Here is a 23209-nt window from a genome sequence, read left to right on the forward strand (position 1 = left end):
ACATCAGGGAAAATCATCAACTAATGCCAAAAAATAATGATGAACTTGAAAACTAGGAATCTTAGATAGTCCCTACACCTCTGCATGCAACATTCAAATGAGGCATTGGTCTTAAAGGTGCTAGAAGGGAAAGGCACACGTGTTTTCTTAGCACACGAGCATACAACACACTTATCAAGATTGAAAACTGAAATTTCCCTTTTAATCAAATCTAAATGCCATAGCTTATCTAAGGGAGCATGACCTAATCTACTATGCCATATAGATTGTGTTTGTTTATCAGAAGCATTCAAGACAAAATCTAGCTTGTTAATTCTCTGAATGATATACAGTCCATTATGAAGACTACCAATCTTCCTTATCATTCGAAGTGTGATGTCCTATAGGGTGCAATGGTTAGAATAGGAAGAAGCCACAAATTACTTGTTGGCTATCAGTTTAGATGCAAACATTAAATTATAACAACCAATAACATAATAAATATTTGTGAGGATAGCATTGTTAAGTATTTTAACTACACCCATATGAGTGATTAACATTCTGTCTCCATTTGGAACCTTAATTAATCTGAGCGGTCCTGAATATTTTTCCATAGTATCAAACATGCTCAAATTATTCACTACATGACATGTAGCACCAAAATCAAGAATCCAATGAGACTCACAAAATGATTTAGGGATGGCATTAACAGAACCTAAAATGGTTTCTTCCACATAGTCATTGGCACTGACAGCTATGTCTTCCTGCTCCTTTTTAAGAAGCTTCAAGATCTAATCAAATTGCTCCTGTGTAATAGGTGTTTGAGTTGACTGAGACATAGAAGTGGAGAAAGCATTAGTGAAATGGTTGGGCTGAGGGCGTAGTGATTGCCTTCCTCTAAAATTTAGAGGAAACCCAACAAGGTGATAACAATTCTCTTGTTTATGACCCTTCAGATGGCAATGTGAACACTCATCTTGGGATCATCCTCGTCCCCTCCCCCTTCCTTGTCTTCCTCATCTAACAGTTATTGTGACCCTACTAAGAGGGGAATGAGGAGAATGAAATAACATATGCTGTTGGGCTTCACCTTGACAAATCATCAGGTATGCTTGATTAACAGTGGGAAGGGGAGATTGTAGCAAAATTTGAGTTCGAGCTTGAAGATAATTGTCATTCAAACCACTAAGAAGTTGAAGAAGGCACTGTTGCTGTATCCTCTTGTTGTATTCTTGCATTGTGTTGCAAGTCGAAAGGGGTATGAGTGCATCAAACTCGTCCCAGAGATCTCTAAGAGTAGTGAAATATTCCGACACACTCAATGTGCCTTGAACCAAAGAAGTGATAGCCTTGTGTAAGGCAAAAATTCGTAGCCCATTTGCCTTGTGAAACCATTCTTTTAGATCGAGCCAAACATCTCTTGCACTATTTGAGAAAACAATATCGGTGGCTATCTGTTTATCCACTGAGTTGACTAACTAGAATAGCACAATTGCATTACAGTGATCCTATCGTCCTCATAGTGCAAGATCTTGATCTTCACGGGTGCACGTACCATCAATAAACCCAAGTTTGTTTTTGGCAAAGAGGGCTAGACATATGGACCGACTCCAAATCTTATAGTTCTCCTGTCCTCGGAGCACTTGAGAAACCAAATTGATGGATTGAGTGTCGGATGGGTGTAGGAATAGAGGATGTGTAAAATCTATTGGCAACTTCACATCTACAAAGGTCTGATCGTCCTTTCCCATGGCAAAATTGATGAAAAGAAAGAAGACAACAAGGGAACAGTTCTGAAAATGGGATTACCGTTCGATTGGAAGAGGGCGACCGAGCCCTGGAATAGAAACATGCAAGACTGAGACAGAGTATTCTTGTGACAGTAAATTCATTCAACAACCTGTAATCGGGGAGGCAATGTTCACTCAACGACGTCGTCAAGTCGCCTCCAATAGCTGCAATGAAGATTGGATTACCGAGAACTAGTCTCTTGATTTGCCGGCCCAAACAACCTTGCCCTAGATTCCATGATAACATAACAAATAAGTGGATAATACTTGAAATTCTTTATTGAAGTTGGGCCAGAAGGCCGACGAGATGTGTATACTGTACACACACTGAGACAAGATGCTGACTTCTATTCATATACAACAGAGCCAACGGTCAAAACAATATAAAATAATGTACAAGACACTTTTACCCTTTAACAAGCACCATTTGTCTTGTCCCTAAATTTAACTAACATTTGCAAGTTGTCTTGAATTTTTATAGCAAATTTTTTATTATGCCCCTATTAAGGACTTATTTTAATTGTTAATGTATTTATTTTTTATTTCCCAAAACATCATTTCTTAGATAATGGTATTTTGAAGGGGAAAAATTCTAATTTTTACAAATTTATTATTTTTTAATTAACCATTCTATCTACATAATTTAGTCTCAAGTTGCTTATAAAAAAGAACAAAGAAAGTAGTACAAAAAAACATTTCAATAATGAGGCTTTTACTCAGGTTGTAGCTAGGATGGTGTAGAAAATGTGAGACCGATAGACTTTTTATTACTGATTCCATTAGCAACCAATGTGAAAAAATACATTTTCCACCAATTAAAGTGACAACCTTCACAAATAGTTATTTGAATTATTTAATCTGTTTTCAGAAATTCACAACGTCTTCAGCTATCTCAGACTTTGCGTTCAGAAATCAATCTCAGTTTCGTGTTCATGTTCGATCTATCGCCCTAGAGCAACCTGTTAGTGCTAGCAGAGGCTGCTCTTGCTCCGCTTCCATTTCAGTGTTTTTTCCTTTTTGTTTAATTAATATTGTTGGTTTCAAACAAACTGTATTTGGGGTTGTGCTGGATTTCTGTCCTTTTTTTTTCCCCTTGTTTTTGTGGATCTGTGTTGGATTTGTGGTTGATCATTGCCACTTTTGTTTTTTTATTTTTTGCAAAGAGATTGTTACATGCATAATACTCCTCGAGTAGTAGTATAAATATCCTGTCTTACTACCTCCTGTCATTAATATAAAAACAAGTTAGAAGGTTTCGTTTGGTCCCAAATATAAGAATTCAACCCACTCTATCTTCCAAATTTATAGCTTTTTCTCTAAAATATCCTATTGAATGTGAGGGTTTCTCACTAAGAGGTCGTTCCAATACACATTATTAAAATTTTAGGAAAGTTAACATACATTTAGTATAATTAAACAACTTAACTAATCTTTTTAGTTTCCTCAAATTAGTAATCTATCTCTTATATTAAAGAGCGTAAGTTGTAATTCCATGTCATTTGTTATTCATTTCATCAAATTTTTGAAACCATTCACACTTTTACATGAGGAGTGAGGACCCTAAAACTGCTCAGTATGGTTGCCACCTGCCACCTGAATTCCACGTGATCTAAATGCCATCATATATCTAAATATATCTTGAGTAAAATACTCTGACTATCCTTCTAATTTGCATCAATTACACAAACCTCCCTTCTATTTTAAAAATATACAGTTTAATCCAATAAGTTAACACCGTTAGGAATATTCTGAAAAAATTCTAAAAATATTATTTTTAACTGAACTTTATATTAAAATAAATTTTACTTACTATTTTACCCTTCATTCTAATAAATTCCAAAACTATATTTTTACAGTTACATAAATTTTATTCATTTAAGGCAAACATAAAATACTTGATTAAAAATTTAACTAATTTTTTTAATAAATATATATACTTTGACTAAACATGTTTATAAATTTTTGTAATAAAGATGTGTTTAAAAATTTTGAATCATAAATTTAAATAATTTATAAAATCTTTTAAACTTATATTATTTAAACTCTATGATAAACAAAAACTATGTATTTGAAATATGTTTTTACAATTTAAAAGAAATCAAAGTAAACAATTTCTAATGAATGTGATAAAATATTAAAATTATAAATTTTTATGATTTAGATCAAAATTAATAAATTTTATAAGATATTAGAAATTTTTTAAATATATTAGAATTATTTTTGATTTTATAAAAAAATATTTTTTAGAAAATATACATGTCTAAATAATTATTAAGTTAAAAAGGGACATTTTGATCAAAAAAATAATTTAAAGTCAAATTTAATGGTCAACTAATAGTTTAGGTGGATGGAAATTGAATATTAAATATAGGAGGGAAGTTTGTGTAACATACATTTTAATTGTAAGGAAGGTTTATATACGTTTTTAAAATAGAAGGGAGGTTTCTATAATTGAGATAAAATAGAAGGGTTGTAAGTGTATTTTACCCATATATCTTTATTACAATATATACCACTTCGATTCTAAATGTAAGTCACCTGTAAGGAGAAATTTTAGTTCTAAATGTAAGTTACTTTTAATATATTTAATGCTTGTTTTTAATTTTACTTTTATTTAATTCTTATTGATAAGAGAGAAAGAAATGAGAAATATGAGAATGATTTAATTCCTAAATGTAGAAAGAGAGAAAATTTTAATAAAAGTAAAATTAAAAATTTTTGTCAATTTAATGCCTTCTTAATTAATATACATGAAGGGTGTGGCTCCTTTTTTTTTTAGCTTTCTTTCTGCTGTGTGCAGGATGGTAGGATACTATATATACTGTGATGGCATTATTAATTTTTTTTTAAAGAAAAGAAATACTACGAGTGGATGCGCCAAAACGAAAAAGATTCTTTTTATTCAATTAATACGACCCTTCTAAATATGGAAGGATTCATGTTATTCCAACTAGTTATATGTTACTTTCATCCCATTTTCTTAAAATCATTTTGAATTGAAATTATATTAAATGGGCTCCACCAGCCATTCAACTGACGTTGGCCCCACTTTATCAACCTGCAAATACCCTCGTGCTTCCTCCACTCATTCACTGCCCATGTCTTGGTAGTACCAAGTTGGTACCTCCAACTTACTCTATTTTTCATAAAAACCTAATAACCGAATTATGCGATTTTAGAAAATAATTAAAATTAGTTAAATATAATAGTAAGTATTTCTTTATTTATAACCGACAAGTTAAAAATAAAAATATAAAAGAGAATATAGTGTCTAATTAATACAATATATAGAATTAATTAAGAACAAAAATAGTAAAAACACATTAAATGTTTAGGTAATTATAGTTATTAGCTAATATAGTTTGGTAATGATGAAAAAACATCGTCAATGATAGCTTCTCCAAAGTGGCTTACAAGAAGAGGCCACAGCTTTCATCAATTGTGCAACTTTGTATCCATCGCTCTTATTATTGTTGAGTTCATCATCATCAACACAAGCTGCCTTTCACCTTACTTCAAATGCCTCCAAGTGATTCAAAGTGAAATAAGCCTTCTTTTTCGATCACTAGTTTCGATTCAGATGGGGATGGCGTGTAGAGAGGAATGTTGAATGAAACCATCTCATTTTTCTCTCCCGCACAATGTGAGGGATATTAGAAATTAATAGAAGTTACGCATTATTATTATTATTATTATTATTATTATTATTATTATTATTATTATTATTATTATTATTTTGATGAAGAAGTTACGCATTGTTAAATAAATTTTAATAGTACTAAGAATTCAAAATTTAATAGAGAATGAATTAGTATTGTTGATGACAATAACTGTTAATTGAACCAATTTAAAGTAACAACAGAATTTTCTCAACTAAGATTGAGAATTTTAAACCAAGTTTTTTTTCTAACATTTATATTGACAACTCTTATAACGGTATTTACAATTCCATTAAAGCCATAGGCCACATGTTTTCTGAATTTTTAAACTGAGATTTTTTTGAACATTTGGATGTGAATATTAATAACTCAATTAATGCCATTAACAACTCTCATGACATTATTTAACTCATGACCTGAGAATTTTTTACACAGGGAGATTAGTCATGGCATAATAAATGAAAAATTTTTCAAGTCCTATCATGCAATTAACAAAATTAAAGAACGTTATTAATAAGTTCAGTATTACCGTTAATAATAAGCTTTTCAGAAAATTAAAAAAAAATGATATTTTTATAACTCCAATAAAAAGAATTGCCACATATTGCTAGACATGTTTTCCATTGCCATGAAAAGGAATGGATGATGGTTTTGCATGGCTTTCGGCAGCAATTATTATTGACTGAAAGTCAATTTCAATGAAATAAAATTAAAAAAAAAAATTAAAAGCCCACATTAATCAACTAACTCAAAATAGGTTCAGAGACACCACAAACATATAAATCAAAAAATAAAACAAAAATAAAAAGAATTACCACATATTACTCGATATGTTAGTTAGCAAAGTACCAAACATTTTTTTTAGGCAACAGATCAAAATGCATTAAGAAAAGTAAAACTTACAAGATAAGTCTTAAGAAACAAAACCAGAAAATATAGGACAAGAGTTAAAAAGAAGTAGTAAGGGGCGGGGGCAAATGATTCACAACATAAATGGAAGAGGAAAGAAAATTATACATTCGGTTGCGTTCCAATATATTGATTGAGCACATCCAGAATATATAGTCTTATAGGCTTCAAAAGGAGGCAGAAAATTATTTCCAATGCAAATAACATCTCCACCTTTAATTTTGCCTTTGCTGATTACTGAATGAAGAAGATTTTAAGATCCATAATGAAAGATTGTCTCTGAGACAAAAGCGTTGCAAAACAAACTCTGCTTGAAGAAGACCTTGAAGAGTCACCACAAGGTTCAATCATAAATCCTTGAGCCTGACTAAAGGAATAGTCACCTCCTTTGAAAAATACTTGGGCTGACTTAGGGCTAAGGGCTAGATCCTAAATTTTACCAACAAGCCTAATATTTTGGAGAAAATCTTGGAAGTATGACCCCCAAGAAATATTAAAGAGGATTACATGAAGGGCCAAGTATGCCAGGATCAAAAATATAATTTCTGAAAATTTTGGAGTTATGAAAAATTAACCAAAATTTCAGAAAATTTCATAAATTCAAGAAACAAAGAGGAATGGTTCCTAATGAATTTTGAAGGCTAAAAGAGGCATTAAAGGTAAGAATATATGAAGGAAAATTTATTGAACTAAAAAGCTTATTTGTAGCTAATTAATTAACTAGTGTAAGCGAAGCCACATAATTTTTAAAACTATTTAAAGTTTCCAACTAGTTAGAGAAAATGGGGAATAGTTATTTTGGGAAATAAGAGTTCATGGAGAAAAAATATTTTCCAAGAGTTGGAATATTTAAGCTTAAAGTCATTTTCTTATGTAAAATTTGAGCTTGAATAATTCCCAAATATTGAAGAATAATAATTAGCGGCCAAATTTTGACCTGAGAATTTTATGGAAATTATATTGAGCATGATGAATTTTTGGTGAGAGGAATTTATTATGGAATTTAGTCCGTTACATGTCGAAGACATTTCCAAAATACCCTAGCATAAGCCCAAAAATTCAAATAAATCCAGCCCAAGCCCAAAAAGCGTAAGGGCATGGCTAGAGATCTGATCGTGTTGTGGAGTGACGAAAGATTATTTGGGCGTAAATTCAAACAGAAAAAGGAAAAATGGTTCAAAGTCTCTCTCCTTGTGAGAGCTTTTCTCTCTCTCCGTGAGAGTTTGTTACAGCAGTTATCTTGCCGATAGTGATCAGTGTGATCTGTCGCCCACTGCGACGGAGGAAGAAAGAGTGTTCTAAGGTATTGTACACTGCGATAACTTAGAAAGGTAAGGATCTAAAATGGAAGAAGGTTCGAAGGAGGGAGGAAACGGCCAGAGAGGAGGTTTGGAGGTGAACTTGGTATGGAAGAAGAAGGAACAGAAGAAATTCTATGGTGGAGGTCTGGCTAGTAAGTTGATTACAGACAAAAACATGAATAAGCAAACGGTGATTCAGATGATCAGGAAGGGCTGGAATCTAATGAGGAATGAGGGTTTAGAGATTTCTGAAGTAGACCGAAATGCCTTCATCTTTGAATTTAGAAGGAAGGAGGAACGCGATCGCATACTACGAGGCCGTCCTTGGTTGATACAAGGTACTCTGTTAAATGTACAATTGTGGAAAGACTCTATGACTTTTAATGAAATTGATTTCAATAAATCTCCATTTTGGATTCAATTTCATGATCTGCCATTAGAAGTAATGGATGTAGAGAATGCTGAGATTATTGGTTCGATGATTGGTGATGTAAAACTAATAGAGAATCCGAGAAAGAAGGAACTGCTGGTTAGAAGTTTTCTACGGACTAGAGAGGTTGTAGATATCCAGAAACCGCTGATATCCGGTATGTGGACGCCTAGACCAAATAAGGAGCCGGTTTGGATCAAAGCAAAATATGAACGATTGCAGAATTTTTACTTTGTCTGCGGTAGAATTGGACATGATATGAGAATGTGTCCTAGTAGAGAGACAGATGTGGAAAACACAGAGAGAAAATTTGGAGGATGGTTGAGCACTCCAGGAATTAAAAACTTGGAGGAAGGATTAATTCATTGCACTGATGAATGGGAGGAGTATGAAGGACCAGGGCAAGGAAGATTCAGAACTGTTGAAAGTAGAAAGCTATTAAGAGATGATGGAAAATGCAGCAAAGAAAATAATATACCACCAAAGAATGCCTCTGTAGATCCTGATGGAGGCAAGGAAAATGCAATGAATCAAAATGAGTGCAGTAAGGGAAAGGAGAAACAAAGTGAAGCAAAGGTGGGTGGGGAAGTATTTTATGAGGCAGAAGATAGTAGAAAGGCCATAAAGGAAAGTCCAAACAGAAAGAGGTTGGAGAATGTCATAAAGGAAGATAGAGTAGACTTGTCTAAAGCGATAGTGGTTTATGGTTCGAAAATCACCAATGTCAGAAGTTACAACTGGTCTGAAAAGGGTGAAACTGAAGAGAACCTTTGAGGAAAATACTGAGAACCGAGATGATCAAGAGGAGAAAACTGAACTTTGAGCACGTGATGGTAACTGATGAAGTGCCCAGGGTTGAAGCTTCAACAGATGAGGGAAGGAGAAGTGTTAAGGCTGTAAAAAAATTAATAAGAAGAGGTGGTAGGGGGAATGGAAGTTCAAGAGTACATAGGAGAGCAACAATAAAGGAGAAGCTGAAGGCTCTGAGGAATGGCTTCCTAATGGTGACAATGTGAAGGTGATGTCTGTTGAAGGTCTTGGTGGCTGGCCTCAAACAGCCACCAAGGAAACATGAAGCTACTTTCTTGGAACTGTCAAGGTCTGGCAAGAGCCTTGACAGTTAAAAAATTGAGGGAGGAAAGTCTAAGATTAAAACCCTCAGTAATCTTCCTAATGGAAACAAGGAGAGATGGTGGAAGGTTAAGAAAATTAAAGAAGCAATGTGGTATGGAAGAAGAATTCTATGTTGAGCCTAGGGGTACAGGAGGTGGTTTGGCTCTTTGGTGGACAAAGGAAATAGAGTTGAATATATGGTTCAACTCAACGAATCTTATTCATGCTTCGGTGAAATCTGATGCAAGCAAAGTTCCTGACTACATTACCTTTGTTTATGGTGCACCAACAGATGAGAGAAAAATGATGGTTTGGAACAAATTGAGGAGTTTTGTTGCAAACATAAGGAATAGTTGGCTCTGTGTGGGAGACTTCAATGATGTTATATCTGCAACAGAAAAATTGGGAAGGTTGCCTATCAATATCAGGAGAGTTCTAAACTTCCAGTGTATGTTAGCAAATTGTGAGTTGATGGATTTAGGATATCAAGGATCTAAATTCACTTGGAATAATAGGAGACTTGGGGAGGAGCATGTGAAAGAAAGGCTTGATAAAGCAGTAGCAAATTGTGAATTTAGAGAAAACTTTCAAAATGCCTTGGTTATCGTTGTAGAGCCTGTTGGATCTAATCATCATTTACTCCTTGTGGATTGTGATCATAGACAGAACTTTGTCCCAAAGGTTTTCAGATTTGAAGCAATTTGGGCAGAGCATGAGGAGTTTCTAGCGGTAGTTAGAAGAGGTTGGAATTGGAGAAGAAGGATTGAAGATACTAAAGTGGAAGAGCTGGTTTGCAGATTGGAGAAACTAAGCCTTATCCTTACTAAATGGGGAAATGAAGTTTTTCCCAATGCCAGGAAGATAGTGAGGTTGCTGACCGAGAAGCTAGAGACCTGCCAGAAGGGCTATATGACTGAAGTAGGAAAAATAGAGGCTGAAGAGATTATTAGAGAAATTGAAAAGGCTTGGGATAGAGAGGAAAAATTCTGGTGGCAGCGATCTAGGGTCAATTGGTTGCAATCCGGAGATAGAAACACAAGGTTCTTTCACACTAGTACTTTGCAAAGAAGAGCCAGAAATAAAGTGACCAGATTGAAAAGAGAAGATGGTGAATGGATAGAAAAAGAGGAGGAGCTCAATTCTGCATTTGCTCAGTTCTATTCTGAGTTATTTGCTTCAGAAGGAGTAAGAGACATGGAAGAAGCACTACAATACATTCAGAAGAATGTGACAGAAGAAGATAATGAAATGCTAGCAAGAAATGTCACAATCGAAGAGATTAAAGGAGCAGCTTTCCAATTAAATGGCTCGAAAGCACCAGGCCCTGACGGATACTTTGGCTTATTTTTTCATGCTTCATGGGGTGAGGTTAATCAAGAAGTAGTAGAAATGGTGCAAGATTTCTTTATGAATAATGCCAACTTAAAGCCTCTGAATAAAACAAATGTGGTACTAATACCAAAGGTGGAAAAGGCTGATAGTGTGGGTCAATTTAGACCCATTGGACTTTGTAATTTTGCTTACAAAATAATTTCAAAGATTCTGTCTAATAGAATTAAGGTGGTGCTGATGAAAACTACTACGGAAAATCAAAGAGCTTTTGTGGCTGGTCGGTTGATACAAGATAATCTGATTATTGCTCATGAAGCTTTCCACTATTTGAAGAACAAGAAAAAAGGAAGGAAGGTTGAAATGGCAGTGAAGATTGATATGAGGAAAGCCTATGATAGATTAGAATGGTGCTTCATTAAAGAGGTGATGAGAAGAATGGGGTTTGGAGAAAAGTGGATTGGTTGGATAATGCAATGTGTGACCTCTGCTAGCTTAAATTTGATTGTTTCAGGGAAGCAGGTAGTAGGAATCAGGATGGGAAGAGGGATTAGACAAGGTGATCCATTATCTCCTTATCTTTTCATTTTAGCTGCTGATGTATTATCTATTATGATTCAGAGGCATGTGGAAAGTGGAAGTTTAAAAGGGATTAAGTTAGCTAGCAGATGTCCAGAGCTATCTCATTGTTTCTTTACAGATGATGCCCTCTTCTTTATCAATGCAAAAAGACAAAATTGTAGAATGCTGAAGAAAATTCTGGACTGCTATTGTAAGGCTTCTGGTCAGGCGATAAATCTGGAAAAATCCTGTGTTTTCTTTTCAAAAAACATCCGAGATGCTGTAAAATTGGATGTTTATGAGGAACTAGGGATTAATGATTGTGTGGATCCTGGTAAGTATCTTGGACTTCCTATGATCTGGGGCAAATCGAAGGTGGAAGCTTTATCTTTTGTGAAGTGCAAAATGGGGAAAAAACTACAAGGACGGAAGCAAAAGTTACTAAGCTTTACAGGAAGAGAAGTGCTCATTAAAGCAGTGGCCAGCGCTATTCCAATCTACCCTATGACCTGCTTCATGTTTCCAAAGAAAGTTTGTAGTGATTTAGATAGCATGATCTCCAAATTCTGGTGGGGACAGAAAGAACATGAGGGTAGAATACATTGGAAAGCCTGGAAAGTCATGAGCAAGATGAAGAGTGAGGGAGGCATGGGATTTAGAAGTTTGAAGGCATTTAATAAAGCTTTACTGGCCAAGACTGCTTGGCGAATCATTCAAAACCCTGATGATCTTTGGTGTAGGATTTTGAAAGGAGCTTACTTTGCTGAAACGGATTTCATGCAAGCTAAAAAAGGAAGCAAGGCCTCCTGGGGATGGACCAGCATTTTAGAAGGTAGGGAACTGTTGAGGAAAGACCTGGGGTGGAAACTAGGAAGTGGTGAAAAAATAAAAGTTTTTATTGATAGCTGGCTGCAGAATTCAGTGGATGGAAGGTTGAGAAGTAGAGATTTAACAGAAGAAATGAAGAATCTTCGTGTGAAGGATTTGATTAAAGATGGGCAGTGGTGTTTTGTTGGGGTTGATGATTGGTTTACGGTTGAGGAAAAGGATGAGATCAGTAAAACCAGAATGCCAGTGATCAATGCTGCTGATAAACTCATCTAGAAAAGTAGTAGGGATGGGACTTATGCTGTGAAATGGGGCTATAAGGTGGCTTTGAAGCAGGAAGAGGGGAAGAAGATTTCTGACCCTAGTGGCTCTTATAAACCTTCAAAAACCTTGTGGAATGGAATTTGGCAAGTCAAAATGCCTCCTAAAGTTTTGCATTTTTTATGGAGGGTAGTGAATGGAGCTATAGCAACCAAGGAATCTCTTTTCAAGAAGAAATGCTCCTTGGATCCAAAATGTGAAATCTGTAAAGAGAGTGTAGAAACGGTTGAGCATGCTCTTTTTCTATGCCCATGGACAGTACAATGCTGGTTTGGCTCTCCTTTGACTCTGAAGTTTGAAAATCTGGGGAACTTTAGAATTGATAGATGGCTGGAGGATTGGTTTAAAAAAGGAGATAAAACCCAAGATTATGAAAGAGCTATCTTTAGTAGCATCTGCTGGGGAATATAGAAAGCTAGATGCAAGTTCATGTTTGAACATGTGGATACTGATGCCTTTTTGTGTGTTGCAGGAGCTTTGAGGTTGGTTAGAGATCACTGGGAAGCGATAGAAAGGAAGAGAAGTATTATAACAGTGAAACAGGATTTTGATCGTCAACTAATTTTGAAAAGACCAATGACAGGGACAGTAAAAGTGAACATAGATGCCACTTATTGTGCAAAAACAAGGAAGGCTGCCATTGGTTTGATCAGTAGGGATTGGGCTGGTAGATTTTTGGGAGGAATTGGGAGGATGGTGGATGCTAATTCTGCATTTATGGTAGAAAGCTTGGGCTTACTGGAGGCTGTAGATAATAGAGACCTGTGGTGGGGAGGTAATCTAATTATTGAGATGGATTGCCAGGATTTATACTATAGGGTACGAAGGAAAGATGCCAAGGGTTGTGAATGGTCTTGTGAGGATATGGTGATGAAATGCATTAGCTTGCTACAGACTTCACATTATGAGGATGTGGAAGTGTCTCTGGTAGCAAGGAGTGGGAATTGTGCTGCTGATTGGCTGACAGCTCAAATTATGATGGGATTGGTATCGCAAGGATGGTTGTCAAAACCACCAACCTATCTGACTGAGTTGCTGAGGAAGGATTTGGAACCTAGGGAGCTTGCAGTGGAGTTTAGGACTGATATAGGCTAATTTTCTAGTTTTATTTCGTTCTTTGCTGTATTTGCTTTTCTGGTTAGCTTTCTGTGTGGTAGGTTGTATCTTAGGCTTTTTTTTTTTTAGTGTTTTCTTTTGGCTTCGGCTATTGGTGTTTGTATCCTTTTTGCTTATTAATAAAATTGACTGTTTTGACAAAAAAAAAAATTCAAACAGAAAAAGGTTGGATTAAGAATTATTGAGATTAAAAAAATTACTACATATCTTGGGTCACTTTACCAAAGCTTCCTCATCTCTCCATCTCTCTCTTCATTCTCATCACTTCCTGCGGAAAACAGAGAGGAACGAGAGTGAGAGTTTGGGAGGAGAAAGGGAAACTCACACAAAATAGATGCTTTTCTACACCTCAATCCCCATACAAGCTTTGGTTTCTCATTTGGAGTTTCTTTTCATACTTAAATCTCTCTCAAAGTAGTTGTTGGTGAGAGGAACTAGAGAGAAAAATTAAGGAAAACAAGCTTGAGAGTTTATAAGTAGCAAAGCTATATGTGGTGATTTGTCGTTGTTTTTGGAATTTTGGGAGGCTTAAACCCCAGGAAAATTCTGCCCAGAGTTTTAAAATTGATTAGGATGATTATTTGATGCTTTAATAAGTATTAGAGGAGACTAATAACATCAAATCAAGTATTGGATTGAAAAAAAATGTTCGGGCTGGAATTTGTTAAACTCCATGCTTTCATTGGGCTTAAAAGAGTTTTCGCAGAGGAAAAGTCTGACAGAGAGAGAGAGAGAGAGAGAGAGAGAGAGAGAGACTCGAAGCATCGGAAAAATAAATTGCCATTATTGTTCAAGAAAACCCAAATGGTCTGGTGAGGTTTGGTCCAAGAAATTTTTTTTAGAGAAAATCACAAAAAAAGATTAAAAATTAAAAAATTGCATACATGAACCCTTTCACAAAAATTATTATCATTTGCTTATCAATTATTGTGAAAACCAATAATAACGTATAACATGTTTCTATTTGTAATTTTTTCTATTTTCAAAATCTTTTTTTGTAATTTTCCCTTTTTTAATAGATTTTGTAACTTTGGATGTTGCTTTTTATTGTTGTTTAATGTTGTCAGAGATTTCTACGAATTTATAATTAAATTTTAGTATTTTATGATGAGATTCATATAATTATAGGTATTTTTTTATTGTCTTCATTGTGTCTATCATGTTGGTAAAAAAAAAAAAAAGTTATGTTTATCGATCAGGTTAAAATCTTACCTCTCATAAAATAAAAATAAAAATAAAAACAGCAAATTGAGGTCTATCTTAACGTACCGGACTTAGTCCAAAAAATCTGGCAGATTATTTGGTCTAACCCAATCTCGGGTTGAAACTGAAGCAAATTAGATGAGAAGCTGTGTCATTCAAATAAGATATTTTTGTTCAAACTGAGATATTTTTCAGACCAAGCCTCAAATTCACAAATAATTTGGTTCAGTTGGGGGCATACACACCCGTACAAGGGCACATGATTCATTCATATCACTACAATTATTCTCCCTTGGCTTCATCTTGGTCTCAGATATTTTGGACCACCTAGACCGCAATAATTGGAGACCTCGCTAATTATTATTAAGTATCCAAGAATAGTCAATAATTTTTGCTACTCCCCGACACCTAAAGTTCCAACAATGCTGCCTATTCCTTCTCTTGTCATGCTCATTGTCCCCTTTCGTGCTGTATACATAAAGGTCATCGCTGGTGTAAATAAAGGAGATTCGGAAATCACCTTGAGGTGTAATAGGAATAGCAGTATAAGGATAAATTTTGAACAAAATTGATTAAAAATCATTATTTTGAGTAGAATATATTTTGTCATAAAATTGGTAATAATGTTTGAATCATGTATTTTGAAAAGTGATATTGATAAAACTGAAAACATTTGAATGGTTATTATCAAAATAATTTTTATGTGCAAGTTACCAAAGAGACACAAGTTATGATATGATATTTAAATAAACTCTAACCACTATAATTTGGAAATAATTAAATTTTTAAGAAGTTGGTGCTTCTATCAAATAAAGAATAGGGTTCCATTATTAAGGCTAAAAAAAAGATGGGGTAAGTTTTATAACATCTTTTTTATGTGGGACTTATTGAATTTTTATTAGTAATGGATTAGTAGTAGAATTCAATTAACGACGGAATTTTTTGCATTACCAATTTCGCCGTTAGTAATTTTTTATTTTATAAAGTTAAAATATCACATGGTAATTATCGGCTCACCATGTGCCCATCATCATGAGCTGTCACGTTATTGCCAGGTTCGAGTCCTTGATCTCAAGCACACATACGGAAGCTTTTGCTAAGAGTTGAGAAATATGTACAAACTTTTAATGCAAAATTGTGTGTATATATAACATTTCAAATGAAAAACACAGATAAATATATGCAATTTAATATATTGTTATATATTTCCATTTATTTTTATTTTAGGAAAAAATTATTAATAATTAATATGTTTTATTCAAAGAATTTAATAAACTGGTAGGTATATTATATATTTTATTTTATTTGTATTTTTATTTATAAATAATATATTGTTGAAAAGTTATCATATATTATATTTTAATTTTAATATTAAATGCTTAAAAATAATCTTTATATATTTATATTATGCTTGTTGTGACAAATTAGTCATAAAATAGTGATGGAAGTTAGTGACATCATTATTCTGTCACAAATTCTATCACCAAATGCTTTGTGGTAGGAGTTAGTGACGGATGAACAATAAAAACTAGTGACAAAATTTTGTCATTAATTTAAATTCTTAATCCTACAAATTAGTGATAGAATTTAGTAAACCTGTCATCAAATTAGTGATAAAATAAAAATTTCATCACTAATCATATTTTGTTACTAAATTCCATTACTAATATTAACAAGAAAGTCTATGATGAATTAGTGTCGGAATACAATTTTATCACCAATTTCCTATTTTTTGGTAGCGTGGCTTGCTCTTTTTTATTTAGAAGAAAATTAAAAATTTCTTTGTCTGTTTTATCGAAGGGCCAGAACGTAGCATTGAAAATTGCAGTTGTGTTTGCCCTTATGAGAGATAGGTTTCATGGCCCATCCCCTATAAAGCCAAATGTTAAACGATTTAACTTAATGAGTATGATATTTTTGCACCATTGGGAAAATTTCACATGTACTTTTAATCCAATAAAAATTTATTTTAATACTTATTTTATATAAAATAATTTAAATACAAGATTAATTACTTTTTTCATTATTATTGTCATTAAAAATAATTATCATTTCAGTTTAGAAAGCTAAAAATAAAAAATTGGATAATTTATGAGCGTAAACTGATGAGAAGTACCAAATTTAGATATTGGCAACATATAAGATTTATGCCACTGAAGGACTGAAAAGAAGGGAAGAAACAATATATCCCTTGAAGAACATGAAAAGCTAGACGACTCTTTGTTCTTATTTGGACAAAAAAGTAAAAAAGTTGGATGAAAATGACCCTCTCTTTTGAGCCTATTTAAAATTAACCCAAAATACTCATAAATATCAAAAGTGGGGCTCCCACATATGAAATTCGCCCTTTTCATGCTTCTTTATCTAAAATCTTACAATTGACCCACGCTGAAAAATCCCTTGACGCTGTACTCAAGATTACTAATAAAACAAAAACACAAGAAGACTAACAAATAGTATTCCTCCAATCTTAAATACAAGACCTATTTTATAGTGTAATTATACTACAAAATGAGTCTTCCAAACCGAAGGAAGTAATTTATTCACACAGATACAATCATCAATATATCATGGAAACATTTATCCCTTGGTTGCTTCAAGTCGTTGTTTTGGTCAAAGATATTGCTAAATTGAGCAAAATGGGTTTTTCCTTGGATATAGGATCAGCTAATATTTGTTGGTAACGATGAAAAACTTCGTCACTGATAGCTTCTCCAAAGTGGCTCACAAGAAGAGGTTCAGCCACAGCTCTCACAAATTGTGCGACTTTGTATCCATCACTGTTATTAATGTGGCGTTCATCTTCACCACAAGCTTCCTTCAACCTTACTTCGAATACCTCCAAGTGGTTCAAAGTGAAGGACCCTTCTTTTTCAATCTCTAATTCCAATTCAGATGGGGATGGATAGTACATAGGAATGTTGAATGAATCAATTTGATCTTCCTTTATGATTCCCTACAACACTCGCCAAAACAAATTCTTTTATCATGAATTTTTTTTGCATGTATAAAAGTGTATGTTTAAAAATATATGGAAAAATTAATCAAGGGGATTTTATCTAATTTTTAATTCATTTTTTGTAGTTTTTATTTTTTTTTATCAGGTCTTTATAGTGGAATCTATTTTTAATTAGGTCCCTGTAATTTTTTGGGAGAATTGGAATGAAGTCTCCAGTAAGGAATGTAATTACTAAAAAGTTTTAATGACACCAAAACAGCCTGCAATCACAAGTTTCAAAATAATAAATGATACTTGTCATTGAGACTTACCAGTAATTATTTTCTTTCTTTGGGATCTTCTTGTAATTCTCTTTAATTATTTTCCTTTTATCAAATCCTCATAGCTTCACCTAATTTTAAATTAGTTATTTGTAATTTTTTTTCCATTTTTATCAATCATGTAAAAGTAACAGGATCTGATTGAAAAATTAGATGAAAATATAAGGACTTGATCAAAAGAAAAGGGGGGAAAAAAACAAGACCTTAAAACAATGGGGAGCTTATTGGGGTTTAGAAATTAATTTCCCCAAAATATATATGGTCAAAATAGAAAACGTGTCTGTACCTCCAAAACCATGCCATTGAGTGGCTGAGCTAAAAGCTCCCAAATGTAGCAAGATTCATTGCTTGATGGAGCACTGCTTCTTCTTCCTTGGATCGGAGTGTAACAACCATACGACCTCCTTCAACAAGCTCTGTAGCACGACATTTCAGAAACAATGAAAAATCTCTTTGAAATTGGTTGTAGTAAGCTTTATGAACATTACAAGGGCTTGTCCTTCCCATGCAAATATTTCCCTTATTGTCTTCTACACCTTTGGGAACCTATATGGGAATGAAATGATAAAAATCAGTAATAAAAATTGATAACCGATATTTAAAAGAGAGTGATTTGATATACATACTTGAGAAATCCAGTGAAGACCGTAGGAGGAATGAACAAAATGCAGAGAATTAGAAGGAAGAATCCTGCCATAAAAAGAAGCAGGAAGGCCAGTGATGTAGCAGTGACCAATCCCACCACCTAAAACACGACTGCTTAGCTTTTGTTTGAAGCAGTCAAGAGACTTGAAAATGTTTTTGAAGTCATTTCGGGGAAGATCATTCAAGAAGATGATGTATTCTGGAGATTCATGGCTTAGCTCTCTACAAAGCATCTCCACAGTTTCGATGAGTTCACAAGTCATAAGCAAAGTGTTTGGTCCTGAAGAGCATCCCAAGTCTGCAATTGCAAGGCTTTTAGGGAGCTTTTCTTTGTAAAAACTCCTTATAGCTTCATCTCTAATGGGCTTTGTTCTGGAGAGCACCTTTTGCTGTCCCCACACCAATTAGCAAAACCATAACTAGTAGCATATGTAGTAGTCTCTCAAGTACTAAATATAAGAGCTAAATAACTAATTTACAAAAATTAAAGAAATAAGATGATTAGTTATTTGTAAAAAAAAAAAAGTGCTGGTTTCATTTTAATTATTTGCAATGAAAAATGTCTCTAAGAACCCATCTTTAATATGTAAAATTACTAGGAATAATTTAAGGAAGAAAATTACAAATTTGAGAAATAAAAAGATTAAGGTCTTGAATTAAAGATAGAAGGGAATAGTATATTTGATGAATCTTCTTATACATTTGTGGAAGCTTACGCACACATACCTGTAACAGGGAATTGTTAGCATAACTTGCATCTCCGGTTCCTCCATTCATGCGCAACACTGAAGCCACATCCATATTCTTCTCAGATTTATGTGATTCTATATATATAACTATAGTATATATGTTACTCGTAGAATCAAATCTTTAATTTTATTTGTGGTGACTACACCAAAACATGTGGAGATATATATAAGGGGGAGTGGTGATTGAGAGTCCATAAAATGAATGGTTCTTGTTATTTTCCGTTGTGAACTCTTCTTCTGCGATAAGGATGAGCATAACATCAGTTGGACAGTTGTTGGCCGTCGCCATCCTTTTGTTTCTATGCCCAAGAGTCCACCCTGCTATAAACCCTTAGCTGTGACATAATTGAAAAAATGGGCTGCACGTTTTTCTTAATAATAAAAGATTAACCAACTAGAAAATAAAAAGAAGTAAGTAGTTTATTACAAAATAGATTGAATAAATTAATCATATTTAATAAAAGTAAAAATTGAACCCACTGTCTTTTTTATTTTATTTTAGTACACCACTCCGGTGCCTGTTGAATATATCAAAAGATAGGAAAAAAATGGGACAAAGTTCACAATTAGAAATTTTATTGGTAAGAAGGATTTCAAAAATTTTTAGACATAGAAAGTTCTGGTACTTTCTAAATTTTGTACACGTACAATACTTGGTTCGGCATGTCTTATCAATAAAAAAATTTTGAGGGGGTTGTTTTTCTCAATTTTCCCTAAAAAATAATTTAATTCATTTTATTATTAAACGTTATCCTTTCACCGTTTTTTCTTGTATTGGTTGTACAGAGAGAATTGAAGAGGAGAGAGAGAGTGCGTGGTAAAAATGATTTGCAAATTTTGTACATATGGAGTGCCACTACTTTAATTTAGATCCTTCCTACTAATAAAATTTTCGATACAAAACCTTTTCTCATTTTCTCCTGAAAAATAATTTAATTCAGGTTATTATTAACGGTTATCCTTTCGCATTTTTTCCTTTTAGTCGGACACGTTGAAAAGAGGTAAAAAAAAAAAAGAAGAAGAGAGGACCGAAAATGATTTGCATATAAAGAGAAAGCAAAAAGGCGAGATAATATGTTTTACACATTCTTTTATAACAGTAAACTTAAAAACTTTCATCAATTTATGATATATTAATAATTTAACTGTTACGTTTTCAATTCGTGAAAATTAGTTGATGAAAGTGACTTGTAATAGAAAGGTAAGCGGTGAAGTCATATTATGCTACTCTGGTCCTATTGGCAATTCTAGTATATCTCACACCAACTAAAGAAAATTTTACATTGAATTAACTTTACTTTAAAATATAATAACTTTTCAAATTTTACTCCTATTTAATATATATTTTTTTATAACAATCTATATTATAATAAATTAATAACAACATAATATATTCATACGAAAAATTTAATAATGTGATTTATAAACTAGAATCAAGAAAAATCTTCTTTCTGTGCCTTTTAAATAAATAGGAAGAGAGTAGTAGTTGATATGGGTAATTGATAACTTAGGCCCTTTAGGTAGCAAGTGGTGTTGCGGACAATGAATCAGTGGACACCTACGTTGGTTTGATAGATATCTGTCATTAATTGTTTTGGATAGGTTTTGGCAGCAACTATAATTTGTTGGTAGGGTGTAATCAATTTCATTAAAATAAAATGAAACAAATCTTGTCACCAAAAAAATGAAACAAATATCTGCCCAATAAACACAACCACCATTTGTTTAACTCAAAGAAGGATTAAAAAGCGGTTACTTTTTATTTCTGGGCAAAAACAATTAGGAAAAGAAATTTATATAAGATATTTGCCTGGCTAGCGGAAAAAGTTTGATAAACAAATGACGGGGAAGAGGGATGAGAGAAATGAGTGGATGAGATATGAGGTGAAAGAGATTGTAATGGGCATCAGTGTCAATGAGAACCGCAGGCCGAAAGTTATTTCTTGAAGTTGAGGAGCCGAAAGCCTTATATGGCCCCTCTTTCAAAACAATTAACCTTCCCGACGTGACATTCACAACAGTGGTCATATATCCTCTTGATTTTTTAAATCCATATATACACGTGTGTGGACCCAGACGCTCTCTCTTATGTGGCTTATGCTTTATTTGAAGAGAGAATGGGAGTGGTAGATCAAACAAGAGAGCGCGCATCTATTTCTGCACTGTGCATGATGAAATGTTTGAATATAGCGTATGCTCTCATATGTTGCGCAAGCTTCATTTCATAGTTCAATATTGTAGAAGTCAGCCAACGAAAGATAAAATAAAAATAGAATAATAAACTTGGTTCGAGTTGTGCCTCTGAACATTGTTTCTTAAGAGTTATTCTGGCACACAACAAAATTGCAACAACTCCTCAGAATTAACAAGCCCTTCCTACTAGCAGGAAGGGAACAGAACATCAAAAATATAAAAAAGATGTAAATAAGCAGAAGATAAAATGAAGGGGGAAAGAAGAGCTCAAAAAATAATCAGAAGCTTGATGCATTTTTTACTGGCACCAGGCACTAACTATTTATAGGCAGTAGTCACTTGAATTTCTTAAGAATTAACCGATGTAGGAATTTATTAGCTCATACCGGTACAGATCTCCATGTTAAAGGAGGCGATTTTTCCAATGTGAGAGTACTTTTTTCTTTTGACGCGTCCACATCAAAACACAATCATTCCCCACATGTGTAAAAAAAACATCATTTGCTAAGCTACGTGTTCATGAAATATTTGAATATACAGTAACATATATTTCTGCAATGTGCATAATGAAAGGTTTGAATATAGCATGCTCTCATATATTGCACATGGTATCATTTCATATTTGAATAGTTGGTAATAATTAATATTGAGATTCGAGGCTTTGGCGAGTCATATTTAATCCTTGGATAGATGTTTTTCCTTCTTGCTTTAATTAGGATACTGATAAATCCTAATTTTATGATGATTTTTGATATGTTATTTGGGATTTTTATCAATTAAATTGGGCTTAATTACATATATTATGATTAATTTGAATTTAAAGTGGTTGGATAAAAATAGAGCTTAAATTGACAAAAATATCATACTTTTATGATTTATCTTGATTGATTGATATTGGAAAAAAATATGATATTACAATATCTTGGATTTATTTTAGGAAATTTGGGTGAAATAATAAGAGAAGACCCAGGAAATTATATTGAAGGAGCAAAGAAAATGAAAGCAAAAGGAACCATAGAATTTCACAAATCGCAAAGAAGGAGCCCACATGAAGTGTTGCGTTTTGACTAGGGCTCTCTCTTTTCCTCTTCAATTTATTCAAAGTGGAAGGCCAGGGAGAGGCAGAACACAACCTCCATCCCTTTCCACCTTCACCGTCGTCCTCTTCCACCTTTCATCTCTCACTTTTGCTATCATCATCCCCCTTCCGCCATCACCATCTTTCATCTCTCTCTCTTACACCCATAACCATCGGCTACCATCTCTGTTCCTTCCATCATCGCCGACAACCTCCATTCCATTCATCATCATCTTCGCAGAGGAGGGAGACAAGAGGCAGAGCAGCAGAAACCTTGAACCTGAGTGACCATCATCATCATCAGCGACGCCCTCAACCTCTGGCTTCCCGGCAAGAGTGCTACTTGAAATAATGCCCTTAATCCCCAAAATTAATTGAATTAATGCAATATAATACATGATTGAGGTCATTTCTCTTTGAAGAGCTGAAAATGAAATTAATCCTAGTAAATAAATGTAAGTAACCTAAATTACAAAAAGGGTTTTGATGTAATGAATTGTTAACTAAATGCCATGAATTAAATTGAAATTAAAAGACTTGTCTTTTGATGCTTTTATATGAAAATGATTTTAAAGCAAATGATGGTAAAGGAATTGAAACAAAACACATGAGTAGACAATGATAGTAATCAATCTTCCAACTCAACAGCGTAGGCAATCCTCCTTTCAACAGACACATAAGTTAAAACAATGAATTAAAAATTATAATTAAGCTTTTAATCCAACA

The 23209-nt window shown here is 33.6% G+C and overlaps 1 protein-coding gene and 1 pseudogene across 1 annotated transcript in view; both read right to left on the reverse strand.

Annotated features, from left to right (window-relative positions):
* Positions 1-23209, reverse strand: part of LOC114740348 (salicylate carboxymethyltransferase-like) — a 92276-nt gene that overhangs the window by 17370 nt on the left and 51697 nt on the right. The gene's annotated exons all lie outside the window — the stretch shown is intronic.
* Positions 17085-19284, reverse strand: LOC114740349 (salicylate carboxymethyltransferase-like; annotated as a pseudogene).

The sequence above is a fragment of the Neltuma alba genome, unplaced genomic scaffold, assembly GCF_004799145.2.
Source record: "Neltuma alba isolate B1F8T4 unplaced genomic scaffold, ASM479914v2 tig00003123_pilon, whole genome shotgun sequence".
Lineage (NCBI taxonomy): Eukaryota > Viridiplantae > Streptophyta > Magnoliopsida > Fabales > Fabaceae > Neltuma > Neltuma alba.